Source organism: Formica exsecta, unplaced genomic scaffold (genome assembly GCF_003651465.1).
Source record: "Formica exsecta isolate Colony F162 unplaced genomic scaffold, ASM365146v1 scaffold243, whole genome shotgun sequence".
NCBI lineage: Eukaryota > Metazoa > Arthropoda > Insecta > Hymenoptera > Formicidae > Formica > Formica exsecta.
This window is the reverse complement of record NW_021849707.1, coordinates 303,152-309,064: the sequence shown is the minus strand read 5'-3', so window position 1 is coordinate 309,064 and position 5,913 is coordinate 303,152.

Sequence of the window (5,913 nt, the reverse complement as noted above, 5' to 3'; positions counted from 1 at the left end):
TTGGTGGTTTTTTGATTCGTCTCATGTTTTTATATTCATTTCATTTCATTCCTATTTCATATCATTTTATTTGTTTCATAATTACATTGATATTCATAAATTGATATATAAATCGCAAGAATATACATCATGTAAAAAAAATCATGGGGAAAAAAAGTCTGTGTGCATAATAAATCTTATTTGATTTTCTCGACTTAAAAATTATACGAATCGTCTTATTATTTTTTGAAACTGCTCTCTTTCAAACTTAAGGTTATACGCTGCATCGTTTATGTCGAATTAGGAACGCACGCTTTTCGCTTAATTATGCACCCTTTTATCATCCTCTCCGGTTTTATCGGCTCGAACTTTTGAATCGAGAGACAACCATCGCATTTGTTAAAACCGAATCTTTTCCAATGAATGAATAAATCTGTCGACAACATATTTCTATCGACAAATGCAGTTAGAGCACACTCTCGTACTCATAACGCGCGGCATAACTCGGCCGGGAAATCCGAGGGTATCATCGCACCGATGGTTCCGCACAAGGGGCGTATCTGCACGTCACCACTCCGACAGGACAGGCCGGAGAGATCACCCCCTTGTGCGTCACCCCCTTCTTGCCAACGTGACGGCGGGCGAATGCAAGTCTTCACTTCGCGCACCCCAGAGAGGCGCACGCACCGCAGTCACACCATCCCACCCTGGCCCCTCTCGCGCCAATTCTTACCTACGTGCACCCCGTGAATGCGTGCCCCCTCGCCGACAAACAGGGAAGAGGATTAGCGAGTCCATTAAAGTCGCGGACTCTATTATCCGGAGGGCACAGCCACGGTGACATCAACCGCTCGTCATTGGCGTAGACTATTTGCGAATTGAACATTCGCTTTGGCTTGTGGAGAAAATCTATTCTTATAGAGAAAGAAACATTTTTTAGTGGCTCTATTTTTTTAATTTAACATAATTTTATTCTGTCTATATATTATATATTGTAGAAAGAGAAAACGCGAGAGAGAAAAATGTGATAAATAATTGAGCAGTTATATCTTGATTATATGTAACGTGTATCTAGAGAATCAATTTGGATAATGGATTTAATTTAATTTAATCCTATAATTTCTATTTTCTATAACATTTTTATTTATTTACCGATGTCCGATCGCGTTTTTATAGTAAAAGCACAATGGATTAGGATTGTGTGATGAAAGCGCCGCGCCGATGGTTAAAGAAGATTGTTGGGAAACGCGCGATTGTCGGAAAAGATCCACGAAAAAAATCGACGCCACTGGAGGAAGGGGGGAGGGTGGTCATAGAGGCAAATTACAAAGGGAGGATTACCGGCAGCTGGGCTACCAGGCAACCATCTCTCTTTTCGAGCTCCTGCTCGCGAGCAAGCGGGCCATCCACGTCGTTCGAGAGCTCTTTGTCCTTCGACGCATTGGTAACATAATTATCGGAGTTATAGCAAGCCAAAACCCAAGCCGCATCCAAAAGGGGTGATGAGCGGTTAACGCTGTGACACCACGTGTACGCGCGCGCACGTGGAATGCGTCTAAACATTGACAATTCATCGGCGAAACTGTACGATAGAGTTTAACAATCTGAGGGATGTTTTTAAAATGTCTGTCGCCAAATATAAGGAATATATAGTGAATGTTGCTCCTTTTTTTATGCAAATTTACGTTACAAGTTTTATTTTGTAATAGAGTAATATATATGCTTTTTATGTAATATATCTCTTAGCTTTTATGTAATATATCTCACATTTATTAGCGATAAAATTTATTCTTTTATTTATTATAATTAACAGTAAAAGTAAAAGGATAATATGTCACACATTTACTCTTATTTTATTTACGGGATTTACATATCGTATAAACTATATTATATAATATATGTATAATAATATCATGTGTTCTGGTAGAGTAATATGTGTGTGTGAATAGAATAAATTTCAATACTTAAATAAGAGTATGAATATACTTGAATATTAAATAAAGTCAAATATTTTTAAAAAGCGGGACTTGAATCTTCGCTTTGTTCCCTTGAGAGAAACTCCCTGGTGTTTAATATTCTCAGGCACAAGAACATCGGTGAATTGCGCAGGAGAAAAAGCGTTACGGTAACTGCATGCTTTAACGGAACCAGTTCGCGAAATGCGATCGAGATTAAGTGCAACATCTAGCAATTCATTTCGTAGATATTGACTAGACCAAATGCAATTTTCTTTGCATGCCTTTTGTGCGGCTAATTACAAGACTAATAAGATGTAGGTACGTATGCTGACTCGCTAAAACACACGTGTTTTATCTATGGATTTTGCAACCGCGCCATTGAGTGTCACGTTTCTTTCGTCGAGGCAACACGAGGAAAAAGAGAGAGGAGATTGACTTTCATGACGAGAAATGTTTTAGCTACGTAATTTTGATCATGCAACGCGATGCCTATAGTGCGTTCGAAGTTTCTCACACTTTCGATTATTTACGATTTCTTCCATTAATTTGACTCGATGTTTTCTTAGCGTTATTGTAATATTAATATTATTTGAAGATGCGTGTAGAATCTTTTGCGAGATGAGCATTACTGCATTTAATTTGAATATTATTTAATTTAAAGAGATTTCAATAAAATTTTCGCATTTAATGATTAGAAGTCTAACAGCATTAAAAGATATAATTGCATTAATTTAACATCTAAAAAGAATGAGAAAAGTATCGGCAACACTCTGTATATTCGACACGCTGCAAATTGCGGTGTGCAAAGGGCAATTAATATTATCTCGCTATATATTAGACATTTTATTGCAATCCGTTGAACCGCACGTTCGCATGTTCGCATGTAAATTTTATAATTATTCTTTTCCAAGTATACGAAAGAGGTCAATATTTTCAAAGAATAAAATGTACAGTCACAACTTTTTTACGATGTATGAATATATATAGTGGATATTTCTCTAAAATATTATACTAAATAAATTACATAAAAAGACATTAAACAAAATTTAAATTATTGTTGCGTCGTAATATAATATATTCTTATATATTTTTTGGCTCCAAAGAGATTTTAAATCTCAATCTAATTTTAATAGTTTTAAGGTTTTCAACATCGTTGTGCAATTAAATATGAAATTTATTATTAAATAATGCAAGAAATAATAATTTTAAAGAAATTTTATTTGTACAACTCGGTACTATACATTTGTTCCTTTCGAAATATCACGAACGGAGCAAACTTTCATAACAGCTCGAAAGGATATAAGGAGCGTGTGAAACGGGTTGTGGTCTGCCGGAGTGATTCCAATAATTGCGCTTAATCCTTAGGGTGGCGGCACGCGGCCGACAATCGTAAACGTGTCTCCATCAACCCTCTCTCTTTCTCACTTCGCCTCTCTCGACCACTTTCTCCCACTACTACAGGTTTACTCCAGATTCCCTTCAAAAGTGCGTTAGCGATGATTATGACGGGATTTATTTCAATAACAGAGACTCGCCGCCATTCTGTTTGTTGTAACAGACGCACTCGTCCCACGTGGAATATTCTACGTGTCATCAGCAAACAGTCAAGGATGCTACCAGGCAGATTTTCGTATTGTACGTACAAAATATTTAACTTATTCGTTTTTTTTTACATAGAGAGAATTTTTCATATTTAAAAATATAGAGTATAAACTTTCTCACAGCTTCTTAATAATTTCTCTTCAGGATCGTATCTTTATTTATTAAGAGATAAATCCACGCACGGTTGACTCGACATTGATCTCAGCAATTTTATTGAGTTGACGAGCGATGTTGTCAGCCGAACAATGAATAGCGAAACGCTCGCGGGTACAGGAACGATGTGAGATTTTATTGGGCGACCCTGATCTTTAGCAAAGCTACTGACCCTGTTCCAAGTCCGTGATACCATTGTGAGGAGAAGCCAGACCGGAAAAATCCAGCATGGCCGACTGATGGTAGCGGCCAATCGCTGCACTTCTCATGACAGCTGCGCATCCCTCGAGAACTCGCTTGCTAGATCATCCCTCTCTCCGCTAGCATCCGAGACATAGTACGGCCGGGGCCCTAACTTTCTGATTTTTGCCTTACGAAGTCAGCCATTGTGAAAGGGGCCCGTTCGCCCGAGTATCGAGCTGACGTGTGTGAGTCTTCGTGTGGTCTTAAGTCGCGTCGTCTTTATCGTAGTTGGTCCCATAATTGTCTGTCGCACACACGTGCTTTTTAGCGTCTTAAATGCACGCCGAACACCAGGGGGATAGTCCTTTGAACATCAATGTCGCAACACACAGGAAGAAAGAATATTTCTGAAAAGGCGTCATGGTGTCGTGTGACGTTTCTATCCCACGTTGCGAAATGAAAGTGCACGTTATCAACGTCTCAGTTTAAAACATCGATTATATTTTTATTATAAATTGTTCTTGGAAATATTATTTAGAAATGATTAAAGAGCTTAACGCATTTTGCGTCTTTTTCTATAAAAAATTATAAAAAAAGATTTAACTCTTACATTCAAATATACTTTTTTTGAAAAATAAGAATGGATTACAAAAGATTTATTGAAAATCTGCACAGAAAGTATCATGAAAAATAAAAAATACTAAAGAGATGACTTCTTGTAAAACATAAATCCAAACAAATAACTTTTTAAAATATTTGAAAGGTTTCAAGAGCTACTGTTTCTCATTTTTGATATTTTTCTCCGAAAGACAATCGCAAAATTCACGAGTAGTGAAGTCCTTTTTAGTAAAAGGACGGTCAACAAATGGAATATTTTGAATTCTTTTGTTTGGTTATTTTGACGGACATCTATCCTAAATTAAGAAAATAATACATCTCTTCTTCCTATTATGTTTTTCTCTCTTTAAATAGATGTCATTCGTCCATTTGTAATCTTTGTTGCTTTCTTTCTATACGGCTTTAGTTCTTAATTAGACGTAAGGATTTAGGGTCGGACTTTACCAGACAAAAAGACCTCTAGTTAATGCGAAAAGATTGCACTTAACTATCCTAAACACATCGCATCAGATGAAGCTCTACTCGTCCGATCCCCCGCGGTGCACTTTAATGCAGTTTTAACGAGCGTCAACGCGGCGCACGTTAATCGACTAACCAGTGACATTAAACGCTCTGTGTAAGCCTCAAATTTTTCTTAAATTAGGAAATTTTCTATTCTTATTTTTCTCATTTTTATTCTTCTATTCTTAATCTTTTTTTTTTTCAAAGGATACGGCCGATCAGATCATCATAAATCAAGAAGAATATATTGTCGGAGCATCTTAAATGAGCATCATAAAAAATTTTAAATTTTACCATTAGCATTTTAATTTCTCTCATCTTTGACTTTTTTTTCAATTGACCGAGATTCTTCAAGTGTTATATATTTAGCACTTCTACTAGATCTTGATTATATTATTTATATATAATATTATCTTGCTCTGATAATTACTTCCGTAAAGTGTGTAAGGTAATTATAGATAGAATTTCGTGATTAGCATACTGGATATTAAAAACGTCATACTATGTAATACATTGATACAACCTGTTTATACAGAACAAATATCTCTACTTTTTATGCCGGTTTCAGTTTTGTACTTGTAAGTTATATAATATATGAATCAAATACTAGAATGTCCAGTTATATGTATATATATATATATATATACACAGAGCAAAAATGTTTAAAAACTATATACTCGTATATAGATATGCTCGTCTTTGATATATTTGTAGCATAAATGGTTTTTGTTTTCTTCTTATGTATAATCCCAAGAGATTTGAATGGTCTAATAAAAGAAACCTCAGGTAGTCCGAATATCTCAAGTTCGCTATACTCTATTGTGAATTCCTAATAGTTATCCGCGGAATCTTTAAAAAACTAGCGGTTTATGTACATAATGAATTCCTATATAATAATAATATATCTTATATATATATA